This window comes from Lactuca serriola, chromosome 5 (assembly GCF_051521515.1).
Source record: "Lactuca serriola cultivar US96UC23 chromosome 5, Lser_US96UC23_V15, whole genome shotgun sequence".
Classification (NCBI taxonomy): domain Eukaryota; kingdom Viridiplantae; phylum Streptophyta; class Magnoliopsida; order Asterales; family Asteraceae; genus Lactuca; species Lactuca serriola.
In genome coordinates this window covers 151,212,413-151,224,666 of record NC_136412.1, presented here as the reverse complement: position 1 = coordinate 151,224,666, position 12,254 = coordinate 151,212,413, and the positions used below count along the sequence as shown (strand labels likewise).

General features: G+C 42.2%; 1 non-coding gene across 1 annotated transcript; it reads right to left on the bottom strand.

Moving 5' to 3' along the window:
• Positions 1 to 476: 476 nt before the first annotated feature.
• Positions 477 to 583, bottom strand: LOC145055927 (small nucleolar RNA R71). Its single transcript, XR_013685472.1, has one exon. It is a non-coding gene; the product is annotated as a small nucleolar RNA R71 (small nucleolar RNA).
• Positions 584 to 12,254: the final 11,671 nt, after the last annotated feature.

Sequence of the window (12,254 nt, the reverse complement as noted above, 5' to 3'; positions counted from 1 at the left end):
GATCATACACCCGTCCAGACCGAGTCCGAAAGCGATACCGAGCCAGAATTTGAAGAACACACGAGCGAACCCGAGAACGAGCCAAGGAACGAGATGGCAGCGATTGAGGAAATGTCCATAGGATCTTACAAGAAGCGGATCCGAGAAGATGTGGGTCCCGGTTTAGTCCACCCCGCAATACCTGCCACTGCCACATTCGAGCTAAAGGGACACATATTGACCGCACTGAAGGACATCCCATTTTTCGGGAAAGATCATGAGGATGCTTTTAAGCATCTAGATGAAGTCAACGACATTGCGGATTACTTCAATGTCCCAGATGTCAACAGAAACACAGTCTTGCTTAGGATGCTTCCATCACTTTCAAAGGAGCTGCTAAGGAGTGGTTGAAAGCACTCCCACCGGGTACAATCACCACTTGGGCTCAAATGCGTGAGCAATTCCTGGACCAGTTTTGCCCGCCATCCAAGATAGCCAAACTCAAGAAGGCAATAGCCAACTTTGAGCAACATCCGGGGGAGTCACTATACGAAGCATGAGAGCGGTACAAGGGCTTGCTCAGAAATTGCCCTCAACATGACCTCAATGTGCAGCAAGAGATGTCAATCTTTTATGATGGGGTCAATGTGATGACAAGACAACTCCTTGATTCTCAAGGACCGTTGACAAAGAAAAATCCAAGGGAGGTCAAGGATCTAATTGAAGAATTCACGAAACACTCTCGCGAATACCACAACCCAAGGCAAGATGGAATCAAAGGCGGTGGAGGGGCCCAAACTGAAGAAATTGCAGCTGTCATGGCCATGCTGAATAACATGGATCGCAGGATAACACAAATGGACCAGTCAATACATGCCATAAGAGTAGGGTGCGAGAGATGCAGTGGTCCACACTTAACTAAGGACTGCCATGTAGATGAGTTTGGGAACAGAAAAGCTCAAGTGTGCTACTCTAGTGGGGATAAGTTTGATGAGGACTGGAGGAAACTGAAGAAGGAGTGGCTGCCATATGAAGAGTATAAGAATAAAAAAGAAGAGAAATATAGGCAGACAGGTCGAGGCCTTTATCAAAAGGAGCATCCACCGGCAGAGAAGAAACCCGACCTAGAGACCATTTTGATGAAGTTTATGGAGGCTTCAGAAAAAAGACACGATGCCACTGATTCCACCATTTTGGAACAACAAACTTTGATAAAGAACCAGCAAGCCTCCATCCATAACCTTGAAGTACAATTTGGTCAACTAGCCACTCTAGTTCATGAAAAATTGTCCCCAAAGAATCCCGAAGTAAAGACCCAATCTCACGTAATGGCCATCGATACTGAAGAAGATGCAATATCTGAGTTCCTGGAGGCATTGGAAGAAGAACCGCAGCAGCCCAAAAAATCAAGGATCGAAAGTGGAAAAATTGTTGAACCAGGCTCGCCACGACGTGCCACTCCTCTGGCCACGACGTGGCGCATGTCTGATCAAAAATACTTTGAGCCAGTTCCAGCTTATCATCCACCTTTGCCATTTCCCACCCGAGCTACACTCAGTCAACTGGAGAAGGAGCATTTAGAGTTTGTAAAGCATGTGAAGGGGATCCCAATTAATACCCCCTTTGTCGAGTCCTTATCCAAAGCTCCCGAGAACCAGAAATTACTACAAGACTTGATAGACACTCGAAGGTAATTAAAGAAGCAGTCTACAGTGATTCTAAGTGAACAAACTTCAAAAGCTGTGTTAGGAGAAACACTAGAAAAGATGGGGGATCCTGGACGCCTCATTCTTCCATGTGAGTTTGGGAATAAAATGAAGGTTAATGCTTTAGCCGATTCTGGGGCTAGCATTAATCTAATGCCTTTTTCATTTTATCAAAAATTAGAGATTCAGAAGATGAAGGCTACAAAAATGAAGATTCACATGGCGAATCGTTCGGTGACACAACCCCGCGGCATCGTGGAGGATATTTTGGTGAAAATTGGAAAATTTGTTTTTCCAATAGACTTTGTAGTCTTAGACATGAAAGAAGATCTGAATGTTCCAATAATCCTTGGTCGGCCATTGCTTAACACTGCTGGAGCCCTTGTTGATATCCGCGAGTCTAAGCTCACTTTAAGGGTTGGAGATGAACAAGAAGTCTTTGGGATAAAAGATGACTTTCAAGAAGATAAAGAAGAGGTGTTTACAATTAATAAAGAGAATGAACTAGAAGAACTGGAGAAACTTTTGGAAGAATAGATAAAGGCAGTTCATCAAGTCAAGAGGACAAAACCGAGGGCATCTGTTCCATATTTGATTGAAGTCATAGCTTACAAGAGTCCGCCTTCTTGGGTGAGCGAAGAGGATGAGGAAATGACAAGTGAGGAAGAGGAGGTCACTTCAAGAGTAACAAAGCCAGTGTTGAAAGAAGAGGAGAATGCTATGGAGTGCAAGGAACAAACGAAGGGAACAAAACGCAAGCTTGAAGAAGATGGAAAAGATAAAAAGGAGAATTCAAAGAAGGCGTATAAAAGGAGAGTTCAAGCTTACAAACGGCGGTTCAAGGAACAAAAGATCCTGGTGGTAGACTCTTCCGAAGATTCAACATAGAAGGCACGGAGTCCAGCTCAAGACTCCAAGAAAAAAGAAGCGCTTCTCGGGAGGCAACCCGAGTTTGGTTTGCATTTTCTTTTCTTTTTAAAAAAATTTTAGCTTTCAATTAGGAAAGACATCAATTCATCATCTAAAAACTGATAATTGGTAAAGAATGAGCTGTGGGGAACTTTAATTAATAATAATATGCAAAGTAATTAGTTAATATGTTAGAGTTTATTAAAATTTGGCATTTGGCAGTTTCCACGACGTGGGCATAGCCAGCCACATCGTGGGTCGAAATGGAAACACGGGACTATAAAGCAGATTTAAGGTCCACGACGTGGGCATAGCCAACCACGTCATGGCCTTTAAAAATCAGGGGGGACCATTTCCTTAAAACCCTTTGACCAATAAGCCCCAATCATATTTAGAAGTTGCCACATGAACGGGAACAACAAAGCCCCACAGCCAATTTCTTAATCTACTTCCAATTTTCTTGCAAGATCTTGCCAATTAATCTACTTGGTATGTGTTTTACTCATTATTTTGTAGTTAGTTCTTCTAATTTCAAGTTTTCATGGTTAGGGTTTGTATGATTCACGAAATTGGTTGAATCTAGTGGTTGATTTTAGATTGCATGTCATTTAAATGTCCATAGGAACAAACCCCAAGCACTAATTTTGGTAGAAATCGCTTATAAAATGACTAATCTAGAAGCTGTTTGCGACTACGGCCCACGACGTGGCGTAGCCTGGCCACGTCGAAACTTCTGGCAGACCCGGTTAATATGTTTTAATGCTTTGGATGTTTGCTGCTTTGGTTTGATTTTGTATGCAGAAATGGGACCACGACGAGCTGTTCCACAGGAGGAAAACCCGATAGATGTAGCAAGCATACATCCATTATACCAGTTTCCTCAAAACATTCCCCGACCGTTGCTAACTACGTACGAGAATCGGCTTGGATGGCTGTATAATAGGGAGTTTGCAATAGCCCCAATTATCGATTGGGGATGGCTTGGTGGAGTGGGAATGGTAGCTAAGTTGGAACGTTATTGGTCGAAGACTTATGTTGGAGATCAATTTTCGTTCACTTGTCACGGGTGGAGGAATTTATTTCCCATTCAGGAACCCGTGTACCGGGAATTATTGGTGGAGTTTTTCTCTACCGTATGCTTCGAGGAATACACCCTTGATTTCACCTACAACCAGGAACTTGTGTTTCGTTTGGGTGGTGTATATCGAGAGTGTAGTCTTCGGGAATTTGCTTGGCATATGGGGATCTATACAGAAGTGGAGACGCAATCTCCGTTTTTCATTCCGTTCTTGCTTGGATGTGTTCGAGATTTTGCTCCCGGTACTTTGGATGTGCAGTTCTGGCGGGGCATTTCTAACCATGAGTACAACACTCGTGACTCGAGTGAGTCACAAATTCGGAATCCTGTTTTCCGATTTTTGCACCGCCTTATCACTTTTTCAATAAATCACAAGCATCATGGTGATAAAGTCCCCATTCATAATCTATTTTATTTATGGACTCTTATTACCCCGGGAGTTTGTTGTGATTTACCTTATATGTTGGCGAGGTTCATGGGGAAGAAAGCGGCCAATTTTAGGCCTAGGAGCCCGATTACTAGGGGGCATTTGGTTACTCGCTTGGCTAGGTCATATCATATTTTGACCCATGACTTTGTGAGGAATCTTACTCGATTCCCGGACACAGACTTGAACATTCAAGTCTTGGGTGTTATGCGAGCGGTGGTGAATATCGGGGGTCGTTTTGTTATACCGCCGATAGATGATGAGCAAGAAGAGGTGCAGCCAGGACAGCAACCACCAGCCAGACCGCGGCGTCGGAATGTGCAGGCTAGAGGTGAAGTCGAGAGAGAACATGCTGCTTCGCAGTATGTGCAGGGAGTGCCCACCGACCCTTTTCAGAGTCGAGTGGGAACGTATTTGGATAATCTACGGGGGCATGCCATTTACCATACCCAGCTTATTGAGGGTATTTATTCGCATTTGGGTGTGACCCGACCACCTTCTATGCCACCACAGTATCCCTATTTTCCGACATGGGAGGAGCTATGGCGTCCGCAGAATGACGGGGTAGGGCCAAGTGGAGCACAAGATCAAGATGATGATTGATTTTATTTCTTTTTGTTTTTGAGTAGTTTTTGTTTTGTGTTTGAATTTGGTGTGTAATGTACAACATTCTTAAACTATGATGTTACTCTTTGTTTCTTTTGGGTTGTTCCATTTTTCAGATTAGCATTGGAATTCTAAGGAGCATAAAAGTTTAACTTTCGAGTCGTGTTTGTCTAGTCAAGGAAGCCTAGAGTCGTGAGTTGAAACCCACAATTCAAGATATGTGTGGGGTATATTAGGAGAGAGGTTACAGTTGGGAAATATATTTGCATAGAAGCGTCTGAAACCAGTTAGCCATTGGTCAAAGTTGCTAGAGTAAATAAAACAAATAAGCCATTTTCTGCTGATGCCCAGTTTCCACGACGTGGAATCCTTAATGCCACGTCGTGGCGTTCTTGCAGTTTGTGTTAATATCAGCATTTTGGTGTTCGCGCTTTCAACCCATATCACGACGTGGCCAGTCACTTGCCACGACGTGACCCAGTTTATCATTGCCCACATTTTTCCTTACAAACACCCACTTTGAAGAATTGAAGTTTCAAGTCATGTTCGTGGTTTATTCACATATTCAACCAGTTCTACAACGAGTTTCTATTTTTGGAAGTCCAATTGCACGTTTTCCACACTTTTGGAGATGCTCACGCCACTATCCCAGGGGAGTCTGTTCCTTTTTCTCCCTTTTCTTTAATTTTGATTTATTTTTATGAATACAATGAGGGCATTGTATGAAATAAGTGTGGGGTAGGGGTAGAAAAAGTAAAAATTTGCTAGATAATCATAGAATTTGATAGTAAAAATTAAAAATTTTGAAAATTTTGAATTTTTAATAATTGAATCTAGTAGTAATGATTTGAGCTATAATTGCTAGTATTATGTGGGATGATCCGATGAAAGTTCAAATGTTTAGTTGAGCCAATATACGTTATAGTGCATTTGTGGCCTCCATTATTTTAGTGAAATCATGGAACAAAAACACAACCCCGCTTGGTTTGAGGGATGCAATATGTTTAGCAGCCTAAACCTGAAATGTATCCAGGAAAATTATTATCATTAACCAATAAAGGTTGAGATTAAGCGGCTCTGCTTAAGCATGTAGGTTTGAGTGAAAAAAAAAGTGAGGTACATGTAAAGAAAAAAAAAAGAGAGAATTACGAGAAAAATGTTAAGAATTTTGGAGCAAGTAAAGTGAAGATCAAAAGATCAAAATTCCAAGAAATTCAAAAGTTGAAGATACCAGAAATCAAATCAAATAAGGAGGTGAAATCAAAGATCAAATGCCAAAGAAATGAAGAATTCCAAAAGAGCTCCATAGTGGTATCGAAAAATTGTAATTCTAGATTATGTATGCTTAGGTTGCTCAACTAAAAATACCTTGAGGATAAGGAGGTTTTCTGAGGATGGATTCGGAGGGTTGCATAAAATGAGCATTGTTCGGAAAAAGTGGGCGAGTGTTTATGAAGATTGTGAGTATTTAAAGTATGGGGGGTACTTTAGGAAAATTTTAGACACAAAAGCATGCGTTGAGGTCTTGGCATAATGTTTGAACTAGAGTCGGATTGTTCTATGTGGTGTTAGTAATTAAGAATTAAGTTTAAATTTGCTTGAGGGCAAGCAAAGCATAAGTGTGGGGTATTTTGATATTGCCATATTTATACTTATTTTTGGGCAATATTTAAGTACATTTTTATTAATAAATTGAGAATATGTTTAGAATAATGATACTTATGACTTTAAATTGTTATTTTCAGTCAATATAAAGGATTTTCGAAGAGAGGGACCAAAAGTGCCAAAATGTGGAACTTGGGAGGCTTGAAAGACAAGAAAATGATAAATTCACGATAAATACTCAATTCACGACGTGGCGATGAAGTTCACGATGTGGCACGGGTGTTCCAGAAGATAAACATCGCGACGCAGAGGATTTCCTTGAAGGATAAGGATTGCTTGAAGCCCACGACGTGGCGCATCTGGCCACGATGTGGCGTGGGTTTTTGAGGATTATATAAGTCCTCCTGATTATTACGAAAGAGAGAAGCTTTTGGTAGAAGAAAAGAGTTCTAGGAGACGATTAAGAGCGAAAGAAAGGTTCTGGAAGAGGGTTTTCAACACCAAAAGAAGTAAAGGTTTATATTTTAGTTAAATAAGAACATGTCTTTCATTATTTTTAGTTGTGTTGGTTTAGTTGCCATGATGAGCAGCTGAATCTAGCTACTCTTGTTTAGCTAGATGAAGCTTTAAACTTATGAATAGTTATATGCTTATGGATTAAGTTTAGTTGGTAAAAATTGCTTGTGTTTGATTTGTATAACCTAGCATGCTATTACTTGTTTATCTATTTGCTTGATTGCATGTTCTATGTAGCTTAGTGACCATTAAACTGCACGAACCTGTTTACCTAATGATTTAGTGAACATTGAATTGCTAAAGATAGGATTGACCAATCTTAGTTAGTAATTAGAATAAATAAGCTTAGATGTGCTAGAGAACGTGTATTGTGATCATAATTGCGTTTATACAACAAATCTTACATAGCATATTTACATTCATAATTAGTTATGTGTTTAATTATGTGTGAGCATACATGGTTTGACATGAATTAGTTAATTATTGGTAAATTTAGAACTAAATTACTAATACAACTAAAAAACCAACTTAATAATCCGTAATCATTAGCTAGCCATAAGGGAGAAGTGGATTCAAACTAAACAAGAGTATGTTTTTATCTATTGAATTTGAATTTAAGTTCATCTGATCTTGTAAAATCAGGTAAAACCCCTTTTAAACTTGTTAATAAATTAGGTTAATTTAATAGTAAGTAAATTAATTAAAACACTGTTCCCTGTGATCGACACCCGACTTACCCAAGCTATACTGTAATCTGACTAGGTACAGTAACTATAAGTGCATAGTTAGTTAAGTTTGTTAGGTTATAAATATTAAAATTAGTGAGTACTTTTATGCACATCAATCAGCCACACTTGTGAGAAGTGTGGGAAGGGTCATGTCGGAGTTTGTAGGTCCAGTGGTTCGTGTCGCAAGTGTGGGAGAGAGGGGCATTATGTGAGGGATTGTCGTCAGTCGATCCCGACTTAGGATATGAGGATCTGTTATCATTGTCATCAGGTTGGACACTTGAGGGTCAACTGTCCACAACTTGTTGCAAGACCGGTGCAGGCTCCAGCACCGGCCACATTGAGGGTTACGGGTGGAGGTCAGGGTGGAGCGGAGCCTCCGAGGGCTCAGGGACGCGCTTTCCAGCTTACAGAAGAGGAGGTCGGGGTAGAGCCGAATGTAGCTACGGGTATGTTTCCATTTGATATCTTGTTATCTTGTCGATTATGTGGTATTGTAAATATGTTCACCTTTTCGCATGATTCATGGTATAATTGAGGATCTTGGTAGTTAGGGGTTGTAGTCGGTTAGCATCCAAGAGGATAGGTGATCGGAAGATAGGATATATGATCTTGTTGCTAGGAATAGAAACTGCGATGCGAGAAGTGTTCAGTTGAGATTTGAACTTCCTTAGAGTTCAGGATATGTGATGTCGGGAGAGTGCTCTGTGGAGATTGCTTAACCCAGAGAGTTTTAGTTCCTAGAGAAGGGGGACTTTATCAAGTAAGGTCGATCGAGTTATGCCAGTTTGTCAGCGGAAGTTAGTAGTTGGTACACTAAATGGGGAGAATTGGAAAATTCTCCGGTAAAATAGCAAGTATCCAGGGTTGGTTAGCTGCTTAGATTTATCATTGTTGTTAGCCGAGGGTGTGGCATGATTGGAGCAAGTGATAGACAAGTGGGGTAGAGAGCAGTCCATGGTTTCAGGAAAGGTGGTTGGTCAATGTGAGGCCTGGGTTTAGGCCATGGAAAGGATTCCGGGAACGGAACTGGAGTTCGGAACCCCAAGAGGGCTAGAACAGACTGCACGGGAGAGATTCCAGGAAGCATGGTTCAGGGCGACGTACGACAGTTTTGAGCGGTCCGGATAGACTGAAGGTCGGAAGGCGTACCAGTCAGGCCAAAGGCTCGGGGAACGGTCCAGACAGGCTGAAGGCCCAGAAGGGCGGTCCAAACATGCTGAAGGTTCTGAGACTGGTCCAGATAGGCTGAAGACCTGGAAAGGCAGTCCAGTCATGCTGAAGACTCTGCATGTGTTAGTAGATCTGTATGCGGAGAATGAGTGAATATGTCTCCATGCAATAGTAATCGATATGGTCTGGCCCCAAGTATTGATCATGATGATAGAGTTGGTCGGAGGCCGTGCCTGGGCCTTGTTACTTATGTGATCGGATTCGGAGTATATGGGAGTTCGAGAATAGCAGTTGCTCTACATGGATAGTGTAGAGTAGAGTTTAGCCTAGTGACAATTATTGGTGTGGTAAGGGTCGTTGAGTAGACTTCCTGGAAAGGAAGGCATGTAGCTCCAGAAGGAGTGTGGGTCCTCTAAAAGGAAGGCAGTAGAGTAAATGGATGCTCGAAAGTGCTTCAGTTGTTGGTGATAGGCACTGAGACTGTACCAGATGTGTGGAAGCACATACGGGTTGGATGCCCATTGAGGTTGTGAAACGGTTAGCACTGACGCAGAGTCAGGGGAGATCGGAAGTGATGCACGGGTAGATCCTTGGATCCCGAATTATGGTTGTGGTCATGAGCTATGTGTGTAGTGGTGTTTCATCCTAGGGATGGCTGGACCATCATAGGCGCGCCTGGTTTTCCATCCCGAGGCTGATTGGTCCAGGTACGATGCGTATGAACGTTATAGCTGGGTGTTCAGGAGGGTTGCGAGGAAGCTGTGAAATGTTCCATTATCTTAGCACGGTAAGGGATTCGATCCAGGGAGGAAACGGGATGAATTTCCATCGGTGCAAGTTAAGAGAAGTGGCGCCAGTTGGGCGAAAGATAGCGAGTTAATATTGGGTCAAGACCCGGTGGTTTAGAATGGTATCCAGTTTTCGCAGGTGGCGAATATATGTGTAATACGGAAGTAAGGTAATATCTTCAGGTGGCACTTAGTTGATAAGTGTTGTCATCAGAGAAAAGAAGTCGGTAGCCAGCTTGAAGCGGTTATCAGGACCCTGCAAGGTAAGAGACCGATTTTAGGGATTCGATAGCAGTGTTTAAAGGAATCTAGGTCGGTTGAGATCAGGGGATGCATTGTGAGAGTATCGTTCGGGAGTAATATTGTCGCAGGCTTCGAGGACAAAGCCTAATTTAAGTCGGGGAGAATTGTAACATCCCGAATTTCAGAAGTATTATTTAAGGGTTTAAAGTGTAACTTCCAAGAAGGGACTCGATGAGTAGGTACGCTTACTCGCCGAGTTGGAGCGGGTTTGGGTCACGAATTAAGTGACCAACTCGCTGAGTCGGAAGCTGGACTCGAAGAGTTGGTGCTGGAATGAGAAAAGCCCTAATCTCAGGGTTTGCACCCTATTTAAAGGACCTTATGTCCTCTCCTCAACCCCTTGTCGGCCAAAAGCTTCTATAAGTGGTTCTGTACCCTAATTTGAGTAAGAGGAGGAGGAAAGTGAGCTTGGGGCTTTTGCAAGAAGAAGATTTGGAGGATTTGACCACTAAGGAGCTGGAGGAATCAACTCTTTCGTTGTGAGCATCAGCTTGAAGGTAACAATATGTGACTTTCCCTTTTTTGCTTCAAGATCTTTCCTTGGATGATGTTTTGGGGCCATTTTGGCATGTTAAGGAGCCATTTTGAGTTAGAAGTCTAGATCTGAGGTTGCTACTTCAGATCTAGGCTTGTCTTGGTCCAAAAACCCGTAAAGTATCAACCTTTGGTGTGTTGGTAAAGCATGTTTGTCATAAACCCTAGCCCTAGGGTGTTTTAAGCCTATAGCTCCTTGGTTCCACATAAAGTTTGCAACTTTACGTGAAGGGTGGGCCATAGAAGAGTGGATCTACAGTTTGGAGCCCCTGCATGGCTCAAAAGGCCATTGTATGGATTAAGAACTGAAGCGACTCGGCGAGTCACATGGGAGGACTCGGAGAGTTGTATGATGACGGGCAGGAACTTGACGAGTTCGAAGAACAACTCGGCAAGTCTGTTGAAGATTGCCTTGGACTCGGCGAGTTTGCTCTTGGACTCGGCGAGTCAGATCGCAGAACCCCAACCTCTTTTGGTAAAAGCCTTGGATTAGTGAGTAGGTTGGTGACTCGGTGAGTTGGGCAGGATGGGACTCAGAGATTGTTGGACTCGGTAAGTCTTGGGGAGACTCGGCGAGTTAAGTGTGTTATGAGAGTTTTCTGGGTAAGGGAACTTGGCGCGTCAACGGGGTGACTCGGCGAGTAGAGTCAACCAGGAAGGTTGACTTTGACTTTAACTTTTACCAAGAGTTGACCAGTTTGACTTCCAAGGGTACTTTAGTAATATTGGTATTTATGGAATTGGTTCTTTGGTAGTGTTCTGTGGTGAAGATCGTGCCGGTGGTCGGAGCTGCTTGGTCTTATCTTTTCAGTCGGCAGTTGTGAGGTGAGTTGTCCTCATTATATTGACAGGGTCTACGGCACCAAGGCCGGCCCTTTATCGGATGGGAATCCTGTTGGATTAGTGTCTAAGTCCATAACTATTTTGCTATGTACTTGACCCGATGGTGCATGGTCCTTTTGGGTTGCCTTCACCAAAGCAACTTGATAGGATGAATTATGGAGAGAGAAGTTTAATTATGATTTATTAATATATTATGAGAATAATATATTAAAGGAGAAATCATATTGTTTAACTAATATTTGTCAAGAATTAATTGATAATTAATTTTGTGGCTAAAAGAGATTAATTAAACTTAAGGGACTGGAACTGTAATTATAAGATAATTGCATTTGGGCTATGGATTACCTTGGAATAATAGGTTGGACGAATTCTATGGGGAAACCCATTAGAAATCGTCCAAGGGTTATTCTAAAAGGGTCCATGGGCTGCATAGGGCTTAAGCAGTCAAATTAGGGTTTCCTAGTTGAAAACCCTAATAGCCTACATGTATATATAGTACCCTTAAGCCCCAAAAACGTCGCTAAGAGTTCCACTAGGGCTTCTGGACGTTTTGGGCAGCCTCCTCTCTCCTTATTCTTCATCCTCTTGCTCTTGGTGTTTGTGAGCCATTAGAGGAGTAACAATTGTGACTCTAAGCTTTCTAAAGTCATTACAAGGAGGATTTGAGATTGTTATTGCTACATAACAATCAAAGGTAATTCTCTAAACCCTAATTTCAGTTTATAATATGTTAGATCTAAGATTGTAAGTCTTGGATACATTGCATGTACAATAGAGAAACCTAGATCCAAGCATTAGGGTTTGCATGAGCACATAGGATGTTCTTATGGCTAAAATCCATCAGTGATATCAGAGCCTTGATTGGTTTCTGTTGTATGTGATGCTATGCTGAATTATTAACTGAAAATTGAATTCTGACCTTCTGTTCGAACTGACTCGGTGAGTCGCTACATGGACTCGGCAAGTCTGCCCTACTCGGCGAGTTCCAATGTATGACTCGGCGAGTCGGAGCGTCAGACAGAGGGAATTTCGGATTTTATTGTTGTTTTGCTTAAGGAT